Genomic DNA, 16,934 nt, shown 5'->3' with positions numbered 1-16,934 from the left:
AAAGGGGGAAAAAAAAAAAAAAAAAAAGGCTGCAACAGAAGGCCCAGGAGAAAGAGCAGCCCACACACATAGCCCAGCAGGGATAAGACCAGGGTAGATAGGCCTACATTGGTCCTGGACATGACCATAAGCTGCATCCTGCCAAGGAAAGGTGGTCTGGTGAGGCTGTCCATGGTGGGACAGTCCCTCAGAAATGCCAGGCCAATTACCTCCCCAGTGAAAGGCAAGTAAGGGCGCCTGATAACCCCAGCCCCTACCATCCAGTGGGTCATTAAGATTGGAGTGGTCTAGTGGGGCCAGGCATGCCTAGGGAAAGGCACCTGGGCCCAGTGTGAGTAGTGGGGGCCAGGTACACTTGGTAAGAAGCACCTGAGTCCCATTTTGGGAGCATAAGAGCCCAGTGGCCCTAGTCAGAAGGGACTGTAGTAGTGAGGCCCCAGAGAAGGGGCGGTGAGTAGAAGGCCCTAGGGTGAGGGCATGAGTGTAAGCCTCAGAAGGGGGCAGTGAGGTCATGGTTGATCTTTGGATGCCTGAGGCTGTAGTTGGACCCAAGGCCAAGTGGCGCAGTTCAATAGGAGTCATGGGGAAGGAGCGAGTGGTTGGCCCCAATGAGGGGGCTAGAGTGATGAGGTATCCGGATAGGGGCTTGGGTCAGAGCTCTGCCCAGGGCAAGACATACTGGCTGGTCACCATTCAGATGAGGGTCATGAGAGGGCCCAAGAGGCTGTGTGCCAGTCAGCCAAGGAGTGTGAGTAGGCCAACCTGATGGCCTACGCGGTTGCTCAAAGGAGCAGGGCAGGTTGGGTGTGTTCCAGTGAGGGGCAGCATGCACGAAGCCCGGTGAGAGAGTGGGGTGGTATGAAAGAGGCCCAGTGGGGTACAGTGAAAGAACGGATGCATGAAGCTAGCAAGGGGCTGAGTTTGACCCAGCCACAAGCCAGACTAAAGAACAAGTCAAGGATGCCATCTGCAAGGCATGGGACATGACAAAGAAAGGTCAGAGTCATGTACAGCATCCCCTGGCATCGGAGAAGTAAAACAGGCAGCCTCACACATATTTTATAATTCAAGCATAACAATAAGGCGTGGCAAGAGAGGCCGGGAAGACTGCCCTAGACAGGTGGATGAACCAGTACTGTGACCTGGCCCCAGGAGTTTCCCCTGTCACAGATAGCAAAGTGTCATTAATGCCTCCTTTTGAATCTTTTGACTAGCTTGGCATTGTAACAACCCCTTGGAGTGGATTACTGCATTTAGACCCCGATACATGTTACATATATTATGCAATAACTGGTTAATCATGCCATAAATATAGATCAGCCACGAGTACAAAGTAAGACCAGCCACAAGTGCGATGTAATTATCACATAATAAAAATAACTATCCAGCTATAAAAAGAGCCAATCAGCTATAAAGTTAGTGCTTGAAAATATGTAACAACTCTACAGCTAGTTTCTATCCATCGTTAACTTTAGTGTTTAACAGGTCCCTTTTGTGCACGAACTACCAGTGACCTGCAGATACCATTCTAGAATCCAGGAATTGTGGGATCGTAGGGACAACCTTCCTGTGCAAACAGGGCTAGAAAGGAATAGGAGCCACTAAAACAGCTCTGTGCTACCAAGGTTTCTCTCTTAAATCTCTTTGTTTTGTATGCCAGATTTAAGGTAGCAAAGGATCTGACTTCAAGACACCTGAACCAAAACAAACTACAGCATCATTGTCAATTATGTAATGATCTTTTTGAACTCCTTGCCAATTTTCCCAACCTCCACCCCTGCCCCTCTATTACCTTCTTATCAGTCCCTCCCTGGTCTTTTTCAGTTCTTCCAGTACTTTTAAGTATGCTTGCTAAACACCAGGCTGGCCATTTGAATAATAAGTCTGCATTTTGGTCAGGATCTTCACTTCAGAAAGCAATTTTCGTGTGTAAGAAAAAATTGTTCTTCTTTAATATAGCAGGCACCAGCCTCCTAAAGGATGGTGGTATGATGGATATGGTTCTAAAGGCATCTGGGAGAAGGGTACTGCTTTGCAAGATTCATAAATATGCCTGGATTCTTTCTATTGTGAAATTGTCAGTAATGCGTAGCAAATGACAAATAAGTGGCATAGCATGAATATACACTATTTTAACAGTTGAAAAAGATGTCATTGTTTACCAAAGTTGTTATACATTTGACTTTAGGTTTCATTAAACCCACATTCATAAACTAAGGTTAATTGAATATTTAAATTCCCCCACTGTTTATAAGTGGGATGTGAAGGGGTTTTCCTTACCTGCTATTTTCATTGCTCCAACTCTGCTACATCAGGCAGGATGATTCTGTACAATTCCTCCACACTAGAGGAGCATAGAACGAAACATCCATCTCTTTTCTACTTTTCAGCCTACTTGCCATAAAGTAGTTGTTTAAATCACTCAATAATGTAACCAAACATTCTAGCTTTAATCATAACAAGGCTTTTAACCCATAATAGGCTGGGAAACCTAGATTAGTATTGAACAATTATTCTCAGCCAGGGAGCTGGAGCAGCCAGAGGTGCCCTGAGCTCCATTGAAGGGTGTTATGAGATATGAGGAGATAGGAGATAAGCACAAGCTTAGGCTCAGCCCCTTCCTGGCCACACTCCACTCCCAATCCTCAGCTCTTCTGCAAAGAGGTAAGCACTGAAATAAATACCATATTTACTTGAATGCAAGACAAGATTTTTCCCCCCAGTCAGCATAAAGGAAAAAGCCCCTTGTCTTACATTTGCATAGAAGGAAACCTCATTAAATATGCTGTCTAATATTACACTGCTGCCAAAAGTAGCATGTGCTCAGTAATGGAAACCACCTAGAAAGTTGACTCGATGCAGCCAACGCTGAGCATAAGTATAAGACACATGACGCATACTGAGCAAACATGCTGATTTTTTTTTTTTAAATAACATTTTATGTCCGGGACCAAATCAGTTCTGAATTAAGTTCCAAATTTTGACTGAGCAGAGCTCAATCATTCACATGTGTAGAGTGCTACCTCTGGCCAAGTATTCTAACTCCCAGATTTACCAGTCTGGGGCTTCAGATACTCCCAGATCCATGGCAGGCATTCCTATAAGCCCCAAGCCCAGAGGCCTTGGAGTTCAAATGCCCCCTAGTCTCACTGACCCTAGCCAAAAGACCAAAGAAGCAAGCTAGGGAGAAAACCCCAAAATAATAAACCATAAGTTGTGTAACTAATTGATAAGAGTCTACCATGAGAATAGGCTAGTGCAGCCCATTTGAGTAAGACATATGATACCCACTGAGCACAGTCCCTCACAATGCCAACTCTTTCAAATCATGGTAAGCCACTATAGGAAATACATTTTGCCTTCCTCTTCATTCTCGCACCCGAGCTGCACCTTTCTTTCCCATTTCCAATAATTGCCATTTCTTCACCAGCCTTAAATGTCTGGCAAACGTTACCAAACACGGCCACAAACAGTTACCAGAATGCCTCTCACACCCTCTCTTTCAGCCTGTTGCACATAATTAGTGTGACCCCACCCTCCATGAGGTGAAGCTGGACTAGGTTGCCCTGAGCCTCACCTGCATATAAAGATCTGGAGGATCCCAGGACTCATGGCAAGAACACTTGGTTCCAGTCATGAGTGGGGGGCTAATTAGTATACGGATCCTTTGTGGGTTGTATCTGGAGTATCCACACATACTGAGCAGTGCTGAGTTGTAGGGTCACAATGGTTTGAAATGCTGTTGGCTCCATTGGGCCCAGCCCAATGAACCATATGGTAAGTCATGAACCTTTTGGCTACAGACATAGTTTGCACTATATTTAAGTAGGTATAAAAGTACTGCTTAAAAGTGCATTTATGAAGTACAGTAAAAGCTGTGTTAACCAGCACTTTATTAGCCACAAAACTCTATTAACTGGCATCCAAGTGACGCGGCAAAAGCAAAAGTGGAAGTACCACTTCCAGGGGACTTCCCGTTTTGCCGCCATGAGCTGAGTTTTTCTTCACCACTTTTTTGGCCCATGGCAAAGTAGCCTGCATGGGGAAAAAGCAGCTTGCGCGGGGGCCCCCTCCCTGTCCCCCAGCACACTGATGCTGGGGAGTGTACCAAACAGTGCACATTTGATTAACTGGAATATTTGATTAACCGGCATCCCCCATTCCCAGGGGATGCTGAATAACAGAGCTTTTACTGTACCTGTTTCAAAAAAAGCAAAATGCATCAGTTCTGGATTAAGTCTATGGGTTCTATATATAAACTATATGTATGCTTATTTCAAGGTTGGTGTTTTCAGATTTGTCCTTCACTTCCTTATGCTTCAGGGAGAGCAGGGTTTGACAGTAAGGAGGTGGATAAGGGGCTGCAGGGGAAGAATTTGGGGGGGGAGGCAGGCACAGGACAAAGTGGCTACCTGATTCCCTCCCCTACCATTTATTTTCCCTGCTGTAACAGTGGGAGGGGGGCAAATTCAAGGCAAACCTCCAATAATTAGATTCTATACCTGGAAAATTTTAAAAAAAATATATAAGTTTTCCATATATAGAACCTAATTATTGGGGTCATCTTATATGCAGTGTTGCCTTATATTTGAATAAATACAGTAAGTTTTTTAAATATGGTGCTACTCGATTACAAGAGTTATTGAGGGGTGCCTCAAGTCTAAAAAGATTGAAAAATACTGGTGGAGAAAAATATGGAACAAGCAATAAGAAAAAATGTATCTGTGTTGTAGTCCTCTAATGTCAGGTAGCTGGGGACATCTAAAGCAGTGCCAGTGAGACTGGGTGTATTGTCATTTAATATTTTTTTTTTAATTAAGCAAGGCCTGAATATAGAGGCAAAAATGTTTGTCAAATATGCCAAGTAGGTGAAGAATAACCTAGATAGTCACCACACAGATCCAGGGAGAAGCCCTGATCTTTCAACCCAAATTGCAGCCAAGCAACTGTTCTGGTGGAACGAGCCTTTAAAATCATGGGAATCTCTCTCCTGAGAGCTACTTAAGCTTCCCTAATACTCTTTAATCCACCTTGATATTGAAACGCTAGACACTCTGGCACCCAGCGTCTGGCTTCCAAATAAGACAAATAGTCGTTTCAAATGTCTGAGTGCCTCTGTTCTCACAAGGTAAATCCTGACAGGCTGTAGGACACTGGCTAAATGAAGTTTTTCACATTTTCATTATGGACTTCAAGGAACATCATTCTGAAAGTGAAACTCTGTCACTAGACACGAGAAAAAAAGATCTTCAGTTTCAACAAGGGGTGAAACAGCTAAAGTTCCTTTCTCCAGAAAAAGAAAGACATTCTGATTTGGAACCCTAAATATGAAAGTAGCAGTTCCCAAATTATAGCCCAGACTATGGCATTCGTTCACTGTACATCTACATAAAGAAGAAAAGAAGATCGGTTCTTGTGGCTAAGATACCTCTCATAATAGGCCCTGATTTCAGCTGGGGCCTCAAGGAATTACTGCAACATAATGGCAAGACAAAACAAAAACAAAAACCAAGCCTGCATTTTCAGAAGTGAATAGTAATTATGATAATTTCAGTTTCTGGGTGCTCAAATTGTGGCACCTAGACGTTTCAAGCCAAGCATCCACATATTGGTAAGTTACCATTAAAATTATTTTAAAATTCTATTCTTTTCAAAGAGTGTGTTAGCCTTCCTCTACCCATTTCCCCATATAAAATAGGGATATTGACTTTTTCACAGGGGTGTTACAAGGGTTACAATAGCTGATGTTCAAAAAGCACCAAGTGTGAAGCAAGCATATCTAAAGAACAGCATCTGTAGTTTGCTTTCACATCTCAGTGAGATGAAGGAAAACTTTTGCACTAGACAACTTGTTTTTAAACATGTGACTTTCCAGGAAACACAATTACATGGTTGTCAAAGTAAAACTATAGTCCTAAAAGTGCCTGACATGAAGAATCATATATAAATGTACCAACTAAGGAAATGATGAAATGTAAACACATTTCATCTGGAAGTAAGAAATGCAAGAAAATATTAGGTCATGTTTGTATTTTTATTTAAATTTACCTTAATTCTTCAAAAATCAGACACCTTTGAATTTAAGATACTCCCAAGTTTTCTAGCTCTCAATTCAAGGGAAAAAAATTATCAAATATGGGCACAGTTCTAAGGATGTAGTGTATATACTTCTTTTTACTTGAATTTAAAATGTAGCTTATTTTTAGAAGAACTATTGGACTGGCCTTTGGCTTCTGTCTCCGTGGTCTAAAGGAGAGATGGTAGGTCTTGGGCAGCCTCTACTCCTCCATAATCTTGCCTAAGCATATGTGTTGAAGGTCTTGGTGACTAGACCTCTTACACCTACAACATGATCCAGGAGAACTATGGTTGCCTACTACTATTTGGTTTTAAATGCATTTGTTATATTCAAAGGAATACAGGAAGAGGAAGTTGATAAATTCTTCTTCTGTCCAAAACAGTCAGTACTCCCCAATCCATGATATAATGACTATCAGGAAGCTGTACACTGGAGGTGGAAAGGGGGGTGGGGGCGGCATTAGAAGATAAAAAATACTAAGTGCCAATTTTAGATCCCCACGTGCTTTTGGATGATCATATTACAGCAGTAAGCTAGTTAACTTTTTGGTATCTGCTTCTAGCTACAAAGTTGTGACCTTTCCTTTTAGAATTGATTTTGCCGATCCTAATCATGTTTTAGTTATGCAAAGAACAGAATTCTGCAATCTACTCTTCATAGGGAGTCCACTTTAAAACCATTCAGAAAGTGAAGCTGGTGCAAAATGCAGCTGCTCATTACTAAGCAAGGCAGCTCAGAGTTTTGAGATGTGCACTGGCTGTTCATTGGGCTTTGGGTGGAGTTTTATGGTATTGATTCTGACCTGTAATGCTTTAAGTGGCATGGAACCGGCTTCTCTGAAAGACTGTCCCCTCCTCTGGGCCCTTTACCCAAAACCGCAGCTAGCAGAAATACCAGAACTGGATTTGCCTCGTAAAAGAGAGGGGGTGCTTAGGTCACGTTCCATTACAGGGTTCTGAGACTGTGAATACCTCTCTCCCACTGAGTCTGAATTTGCACAAATTTGGAGATTTGTCAGGCACACGACAAATCTTCTTTTTGATAGAGCTTGGGGAGAGAGAGGGCAGAGAGCATGTTTCCTATAAAGATGAGCAAGTAGAAGGGAGTTTCTGTAGTAGACTGAGACTACATCAGAGGTGCGACTTGCCAGTACTGGGCCTTGAGCAGTCCCCCATCCCATACTTCCACCTGCACCTTCCTCACAGCAGGTCCAGCTTTGGCTCCAGCAATGGGGAGGGCAAAACAGCAGCAGTGGCATGTGGTGCTGGGGCAACAACCTGAACTTTTCTGCTATTGGGGGAAACATTACTGCCTTTTCTTTGCTGATGACATGCATGTCAGGAGGCCAGAAAACCACTGGTTTTCACTGGCAAGGAGTTAGGTGGTCCTTCTGAATGAACTTCTGGTGCCCCTCTTAGGCAGCACGTGGGGCTTGTGCTCTGCTCACCCACCCATTCTTACACTACTGGTCTACTCTATGGGAGCAGCATGCTGCAGCCAGGATACTACCAAGTACATCCCTTTCACCTAGTTCCATTCATATGCTTTAAAACTGGAAATGCACGAGTGAGGTTTCTCAAACTCACTGGGGACCAAAGTTTCACTGGCAGTGGAAGAACAGGGAGGAGTGGCCTCACTGGAGCATTTCTGATTTTGGAATGCATAACTGTGGGGAGGTGGGTGATGTATGTGATTACTGTGATGAAGACATACCCTGACTGTGTGAATTGCTGTTGATATGATTAATGCTGCTGAGATTTTTATAGATTTTGTTTAGGTATTTATTCAGTTTATATTCCTCCCTTCCCAACAAATGTCAGGGCAGATTATAAGAGAAACAGAATGCTTATAAAATAGGAGAACTGCAAAACAACTTAAATGAGAACTAGAATATCAATAAGAGAGGGACTCCTATAAAAAAAATCTCAGCCTAGCTTTGTTTGCTAAATGCCTGCCCAAATAGACAAAAAGTCTTGTAGTGCTTCTGAAAGATCTCCAGGCTTGGACTGGAGCAGGCCTCCAGAGGGAAAGAGGTCCAGAGCTGAGGAATGACTCCTGAAAATGACCTCCATTTTCACCAAGCAGACTTGGCATATTGATGGTACTTGCAGGTTTCTCTTAGCTGACATTAGGGATTGCAGTAGGATATAAGAGAAAATGCAGACACTTAGGTATGTAGTCCCTAGTAAGGGTGTCAGAAACGGGCCGTATTTGATTTGGATTCAGCCCAAATTGGGGACAGTGATTCTGTTCATTGATTCAGATCACTGTCCCCGATTTGATTCAGCTGAATCCAAATCTGAAGATCTGATGATGATTTGGAGAATCAGTGATTCCCACATAAACACAGCTTTAAACATTTTTTCTACATACTTTGAGGTACCAGGTGCAGCTCATGAATGCTGCGATGCCGGGGCAGACGTAGCATCCCACAGGAGCACAAGGTGACCCCTGTGGCAAACCCAGAAGTGGACTGGAAGTACTTCTGGTCCACTTCCAGATCCACCGGGGAATGTGCCCCCCACCCCCCGCACACCCTCAGCTCAGCGATCAGCCACAGGGGGACTCCAGGTCCCCCCCCCAGACCCAGATGACACCAGCTGCCAAGCTGGGAGGATGCGGGGGGCACGCTACCCGGCAGACCCAGAAGTGGACCAAAAGTGCTTCTGGTTCACTTCTGGGTCTGCTGCCAAGTGCATTGGGGAGCACCCCACACTCCTGTGGGACGCTCCATCTGTCCCACCATCACAGCATTCACGAGCCACCTGTTACCTAGAGGTATGTAGAAAAAACATTTAAAGCTGTTTCTATGTCTGAACTGCTGAATCTTTCTGAATCTCTCCAACTCAATTCGGAGGGTTCTGATTCGATTTAGAGAGATTAAAGGGTTTCCTGATTTGATTTGGATTTGGAGATTTGGCCACGAATCCGGCCAGATATCTGCCAAATTCAGTCCCTGATTCAAGCTTCACACAGCCCTAGTACCCAGACCATTTAGGGCTTTGTGCCTCAACCAGCACCTTGAATTGTGCCTGGAAAGCTATTGGGAGCCAGTGCAGACTCTGGAGCACTGGAGTTGTATGTTCCTGATGGTCTGTCAGAAGGTGGGCTGCATAGGCAGACTCCATGGGTGGTCCAGGGCTCAAGCACCCACCAAAAAAAAAAATTAGCAAGTGCTAAGCACCCATGGAGGCAAGCTTTGTTAAAAAAAACAAACAAATGAATAAACAAATAAAAACATGCTTTACTGGAAGAAGCAGCACATTACTTCAACCCAGCTCTGCAACATCTGTAAAGATCAGGCACTTCAAAGGGGCTTTTTGGCACTTTTAGCTGAAGCTGATTCAATCAGCTATTAAATAAAAGTGCCAAAAAAAGCCCCACTAAAGCGCCCAATCTTTACAGATGCTGCAGAGCCAGACAGAAGTAACATACTGCCTCTTCTGGGCACACGCAGGGCTCAGCACAGGAATTTGCCAAATTAAAAGTAAAGTGCTGGGGTTTTGGGGGGGGGGTTATGTATTCAAGCACCCATCAGCAAAAAACAAAGTCAGTGCCTATAGTGGGCTGCCATGTTCTGCACCAGCTGCAGCATCTGGATGGTTTTCAAGGGGAGCCCTATATTGAGTGCATTGCAACTGTCTAGCCTTACGGTACAAAGGTATGGAAGCTGGTGGCCAGATCTGAATCTGAAAGAAAGGGTTGTAGCTTTTTCTTTAGATGGATTTGGTGAAAGGCACTCTTAGCCACCACTGTGACATGTAGATGCATGTGCAGCAGAGCATTCAGGAGCACCTCAAGGATGCAAACCCGTGTAACAAAAGAAAGCTGAACCCGATCAATGGTAAGTGTCCCAATCCCCCTTAAGTCAAGAAGTTTGTCCACCATTGTAATATCAATAATGATGGGGCAACTACAGCTTTGAATAGTCTTCTCTTAAAACTATTTTAAATGAAAATAAAATAAAATACATATATTTTTTGAAGCACAGCATGTCCTTCAAAATGCTGGAAGAGGAGATGCTCACAGATTAGAATCAAAGGAATAAAAAGAATTAATGCAATTGATCATACAGATACTAATGAATTAAACCTTACAGTTAAGTTCCACTTTTTACTCCATCTTTTAAAAAACTTCCATGGCTCCCCAGAACAGAAGATACAAGTCCTCCATGGTAAAAAAAGTGTGAGGTAGAGAACTTGGTTGTTTCTCCAGTTCTTAAAAAGAAATTTTCAGTCACTGTCAGGACCCACTCACTATTAATGAAGACTTTTCATTTGGATGATTTCAAACATTATTTTATGTATAGTCCACAAAGTATTGTCTCATTTTTGTAGAAGCAAAAATGAGAGCATAATTTCAGGTGTCAAGACCCAGACAAGGCATATCAATAGACAAAAAAAAATAAAGTTTACAATTATATCACTAACTTAGAAATCAAATCTGCCTGAGAATTTTATACTTTACCAGTAACACCTAAAATTACAAGAACTAAAATTTAGCACCCACACACCCACACACATGTAAGCAAAATTCCTTTTCTGTGCATTTACCAGCACTTTGGGTAGTAAGTTTAAATTTTCTCACCTGACAAGTCAAAGTGAAATGTTGGACATTTTGTTACTGATTTTAGTAGGAAATAGATCATGCTTGTGAGGTCCATCATCAGTAATACATTTTGTGTTTTTTTTAAATGAGGGAGAAAAGAAAACAGGTGAACAAAAAATAGCCAATTTTTGGAGTATCCTCTAGCCTAGAAATTAAATGCGAGTTTTGTGAAGGGTTGAGATGTTACAATACCAAATTGAATAGGATCTCAAAGAGTTGAAATACACCCCTCTGGCTTTTAAAAATGCACCTAATTGTTGTTCTGCCAGTGTTGGTATATACACTTGTCTCATTGGTCCTGAGATTTCTCTTGGCTCATTTAATGCTGGCAATGGTGGGTTACCTTTCTGTTCCATGGCATATTTCTGTAGTATCTCCCCTGAAGCAATATGATCTCCATCACCAAGGAGATGGGCCTGAGGAGTGATATTTGATGGGGAGAGTGAGATTAGTTATAGTTACATTGCTGTAGGGTTTAATATGATCATGAGATAACTTATTAATGTTTGTGCACTTTCAAAATATTCTCAAGAATCCCCAGAACCTTGAATAGGCATTTTTATCAAAGTTGAAATGCAAGCTGATGAATAAATTGGAAGAAACAAATGCCATAAAAGGCTTATTTCTTTATGAGCTCCCCCTTATTTACTGGAGGTATTGCTTTTCGCTGTTACTTGCAACAGGAATGCCAACAATAAAATTGCATCAGTCATTTCAGCCTAGATATGTTTAATCAGTATAAAGGCGGATCATACTTAGTAGTAAATTCTTACTTCAAAGGCAACTGGAGGCATCTTAACTATATCTGAAAGAAATTAAGCAAATTATGTATAGTTGCTTCTATTTTCAGCAGCACCTTCACCTCTTAGAGTAGTGAATGATTGGAATTGGAATTGTACAGAGAATTCCAAATGTTCCAAGAAAATTTCCCATTCTATTATGTTACAGTTGTAGAAAGTGTTCATCAGGACCTGATATTTTGTTTGTATTTCGAAGTTGAAACTATGTGCCCTATCTGGGTAATTAAATCATTTATTGAATGTGAGCAGTTCCTGCCGCATTTATCCAATGCTGTTTTTCAGTTCTATAAAAATTTTGCAAGAATGTGTGACATGGGGGACAACTTGACTGCCATTAACTATTACCTGCTGTCCCAGCTACATATTTCCTACACTAAGATTCTCAATACAGCAACTTTCCTTTGTAGTTGTATCATTTTAAATGTTAATTAGGACCAGAAACTTAGTTTGGTGGACTTTTAGATCTATGCTCTCTGAACAAATTGATTCGTGTTTTTGTTGGGCCTGACAGGGCACCACAAAACAAGTCTACAAAGTTTGCATTTCAGTGTTTGACGTGTTTAAGTGTAGCTATTGTAATATATCATTATATATGAAGTTCTCTGTGATTCAGAATTCAGGGCTCTGGTGCAACATGTTTTTTGTGCTGTATAGTACTAACTATTCAAACTCATTCTTAACTGCTTTTTTTTTTTTTTTTAAGTTTGCTCTTTTGAAAGATTGTGCTCTATGTTTCCTTTCCAGTATAACCTGCATTGAAAACCAGTTGATTTTCCTTAATTTACACAGATTTAATTCAGGAATAAGTCCACCAAGAACAAGCAGAAAGAAGAGTAAGGTAGCACTTTAGAAACTAACTAAGGATCTTGACAGACTGGAAAGTTGGGCTGGAGCTAACAGCATGAAGTTCAACACAGACAAATGCAAGGTGCTATACCGGGGTAGGCAACGTTTTTTGGCCAGAGTGCCCAAAAACCCACAACGTCTGAGTTGTAAGGTGCTGGAGTGCCAGCATGCCACAAAAACAAAACTGAGGCGGAGGGGTACATGGCAGGACGCACTGCATAATTTAATACAATTAATAATCATTAATGTTGCTTTTTTTCCCCCCCAGTAAATACCATGCTTTCTAAACTTTCAAAACCTGATGACAATAAATAAAATCTCATGAACTGCCTTGTACTTGTGAATTTTTTTTTTCTTGTTAAGCATGTTGTGATGAGGGGGAAGAGAGGGAGATAGGAGCAGGGAGCAGCAGGAACCGGGGGAGTCACTGCAGGCCAGGCCCTTGGGAAGGCTGCAGTTGGAGGAGAGCTGGGGTCAGGCGGGGAGCAGGGGCTGGCCCAGGGCTCCGCTACTCGGGCCACAGCAGGGGGGTGCCCAGCAGCACTGGAGATGGGGCCCAGCCGGCCTGCACAGCTCCATGGGGATGGGGTGCAGCCACCCTACCCACAAAGGGACACTGCCTGGATGGGGCAGGATGCCGGGCTTAGGGAGCTCCCTGCTTGGTCTCTGTGCCAGCTGGGTACATTGTGAGTGGGAGCTGCAGCCGCAGGCTGTTCCCTGGTCTCTGGGAACAGCCTTTGCAGCCAGTGCTCAGAGCCAAGCCAGTCGGCAGCCTGAAGCGCAGAGGATCTGTGTAGTGTCTGCCCCAGCCCTGGCAGGGAGATGCAGGTGGGTAAGGGTGGGACCCAGGCAGGCTGAGGCAGCCACGGTGGCTGTTCCCAGGCTCCAGGGAGCCCCTGTGGCCAGGCCCCTGCACCGGGGATTGCTCTGCCCTGCCTGCACTGTGCCCAGCATGCAAAGAGACCGATCCCAGAGGGGGAAGTCCCCTGAGCCCAGCATCCTGCCTCAGCCAGGCAGCACCCTCACGTGCATAGGGTAGCTGCAGCCCATTCCTGTGGAGCTGTGAGGGCCAGGCCAGGCCCCACCACGGGTGCTACTGGGCACCCCCACCTGCCTGCCCAGCACAACTTGAGCCTGCAGAACCCCAGGGCAGCCACTACCTCCCACCCAGCCCCCGCCTTCCTAAGGGATCGACCGGGATGGCTTGCCCACAGTGCCTCCTCCTACGTCACCCAGACCCTGTCCCAACTGCTCAGCCCCAGCACTTGGCACTTCAGTGCTGCCCTGGGTGGGACAGGGTTTGTGTGGCATGGAGGGAGGTACCGTGGGCAGCTCCCTCCAAGGGCCAGCCAGGCTGGAGGATGCAGCCTGAGAGCAAGGGGTGGGGGCAGTAGAGCACAGACACCTCCCTCCTTGCGTTCTTCTGGCTCCGCACTGGTGCCTGCCGCGGCACTGGGACTTCTAGCTGCAAAGCCCGGAGCAGAAACTTTAAAAAAAATAAAAAAAATAAACAATTTCTTTGTGTGCCTCTCAGCATGCCGGGAAAAATGTCTCCATGTGCCACTAATGGCATGTGTGCCAGTGGTTGCTGACCCCTGTGCTATACCTTGGGAAGAGCAATCAAAAACACAAATATGAAATGGGTGACACCTGGCTGGATGGCAGCACTATGGAAAAAAGATCTGGAAATCTTGGTAGATCATAGGCTCAGTATAAGTCTGCAGTGTGATTCAGGCACACAAAAGGCAAATGTGCTTGGGGGCTGTATCAATAGAAGCATTAGGTGTAAGACACAGAAGGTGATAGTACCTCTCTGCTCAGCACTGGGTATCTGGAATACTCTCTGCAGTTCTGGGCTCCACATTTTAAAAAGGACATTGAGAAGTTAGAGAGAGTCCAAAGGCAGGCAACAAAATAATAAAGGTCTTGGAAAGCACATCATACAAGGAGAGGCTGAAGGAGATAGGCAAGTTCAGCTTGCAGAAAAGGTGCTTAAAAGGAGACATGATACCAGTCTTCAAATACCTGAAGGGCTGCCATAAAGAAGAGGGAAATCACCTTTTCTGTCTTGCTGCAGAGAGGAGGATGTGAACCAATGGCTAGAAGTTGCAGCAAAGTAGATTTAGATTAGATATCCAGAAAAACTGTTGCACTGTTAGAATAGTGAGGCAGTAGAATAGACTGCCTAGGGAAGTTGTGGACTCTCCATCACTGGAGGTGTACAAGAAGAGGTTGGACAGCCACTGGTCAGGGCTGATCTAGGTATAGCTATGTTCTGCTATGGTATTTCCTATGCTTCTGGGCTTTGCTGGTTACCTCCACCTCTGCTTTTTGCTATATGTCTCAGGGTATTTTTAAGCCTCCCTTGGGTGTTGACTATAGCCTTGGCTGGGGATTTTGACTGGGATGTGCCAATGCTCCTGCTGGGATCACAGCCAGAGGTTCCTGGCTAGTGGGGTTTGCCCCTCTACTTAGAATCAGACTGATTGCCATATCTGAGGTCAGGAAGGACTGTTAACCTATAGTCAGATTGATGTGGACTCTGGGGACTTTTGCCTTTCTTTGTGGCAGAGGGCATGCCCTTCTACTCAGGATCTCTAGAGCATATATATTGATAACCTTTTATAAATGGAGGACATTGGGTGCCATGGTTTCCCTATTTTACCTGTGGCAGGTTAGGGGGTTAGGTCTGTGTTGTGTCAGGGTAATAACCTACTGTAATAGGGTTCAAATTTAGGGGTGGGCCTCATGCCCCTGGAGATCCTTCAGCCCTTATCTAGTCTGTATCTGAGCACTTTTTCCCCTTCTACTTTCCTGCCACACCTTAATGAAATGCTAGAAAAGGGAGGCTGTCTCAGGGCTTCTGTAACAAGCGGGTGTCCCAGGGCCAGTCTCAAACATAGTCCCGCCCACTTGTCTTCAGGCTGCCTGCCTGCCTCTTCTGTAACCTTGATGTTAATAATTCCAACGATGTTACTTAGGCAGGAGGCTGCCCATCTACCTGTCCTGGTGACAAGGGCGTGTACATGACTCCAACCTTCCCTTATCACGCCCCATGCCTCACAGATGTTTCATGGCCTAAAACCTGGCCTTATCAATTCCTAATACATACTGAGCTCCAAGCCCCATCCCTGGGTTCCAAGCCCCATCTTTGGGCCTACAACCCCCGACCCCAGGCTCCAAGCCCTGTCCCTGGGCTCCAAACCTCTCACTACAGGCTCCAAGCCATTTTCTGGGCCTGAGGCCCCTCACATTGGGCTCCAAGCCCCATCCCTTGGCACTAATTCATAACGCTTATGCCCTTGCCTAGGAGCTTCCCTACTAGCTCCCCAAAGCTCAGTCCGCCCCCCCGCCCCGCCGAGCCTAACTCCTGGCTCTCTTGTGCAACCATAGACTTCACTGTGAGTGTAGGTGCTGCCACAGGTCCCTTTTCTTGGCCTGGGCCCTTCCTCAGTACTCACTGTGAGTCTGGGCTACCACTGTCTAGCTACCCACCAGGGATTTGGGGGATAAAGTTGTCAGGAGCCCCTACCCACCTTTCACTGGAGAGGTAACTGGCCTGGCATTTCTGGGGGACTGTCCTACCATGAACAGTCCTACCAAGTCACCCTACCCTGGCAGGGTGCAGTTTCCAGTCATGCCCAGGAGCAGAAGCCTCCAGCCACCCCCATAACTCCTCCCTTACCTCCAAGTTATGCTGAGCAGCAGCTCAGCTGATGTTGACTCTCGGGCTGCTAGCAACAAACTGCTGCCCTGTTGTTCAGTGCTCAGCCCTTATATAACAGCTGGGCTCTGTTCCCCAATTAGGCAGCATTGCCTGATTGCCATAGCAGCCAGCTGCAGGCTCACTTGTTGCTGCAACCTGTTCTCTGTTACAGATTCCTAAGTCAGATTTCCTCTCATGAACATAGGTGTTGGTGATCATTGCCTTAAAGCAGAGGTAGGCAAAATATGGCCTGCAGGCCGAATCCAGCCCACTGAGGGATTTTGTTCAGCTTGCACAGTTCCTTCGGTACCACCAGGCCCAGGCACAGAGGGCACCCTGGGCCATGGTACATGCAGCCAGTCCCGCCATCCCAGGCACGCAGCAGGGCTCAGGCTGTTTGGCGGCCAGACTCAATTTCCTGGCAGCCCCAGCAGCAGCACCTTCTACTGGCTGCTGTCACTGCCGGACCTAGCTGCACTGCCCAGGCACCTTATCCCACCCACCTGGCATCCACCACTATGGAAGGGACCCGTGTGGGCAGGGTACTTGGCTGGACAGCTGGGATGGGGCTCTGGGCTAGCAGGGATTGAGATGGGCAGGCAGGGCCAGGAAGACCCCAGGATTTTGGGGTAGTGGCAGCGTGGACCATGTCCAGGGCAAAGCGGCAATCCATTTCCTGTACGTGCCTGCCTGCAGAAGTGGTGCCCATCACAGCAGTGTGTGGGCAGTGGATCATGACTCTGCCCTGGGCCCCAGCCGCCACCATCCTATGCCCCCACCCCATGCCCCCAGCTTCACCCACCCATTCTGCTTCTGAACACAGCCAATGGCCCCATCCCACATAGAGAGTTTTGATGACCTGTTGTAATGGGGGGGGGGGGGGGGGGGGGGGGGG

This window comes from Gavialis gangeticus, unplaced genomic scaffold (genome assembly GCF_001723915.1).
Source record: "Gavialis gangeticus isolate Ggan-Ray unplaced genomic scaffold, GavGan_comp1, whole genome shotgun sequence".
Classification (NCBI taxonomy): Eukaryota; Metazoa; Chordata; order Crocodylia; family Gavialidae; genus Gavialis; species Gavialis gangeticus.
Note: the sequence above shows the minus strand (reverse complement) of the source record.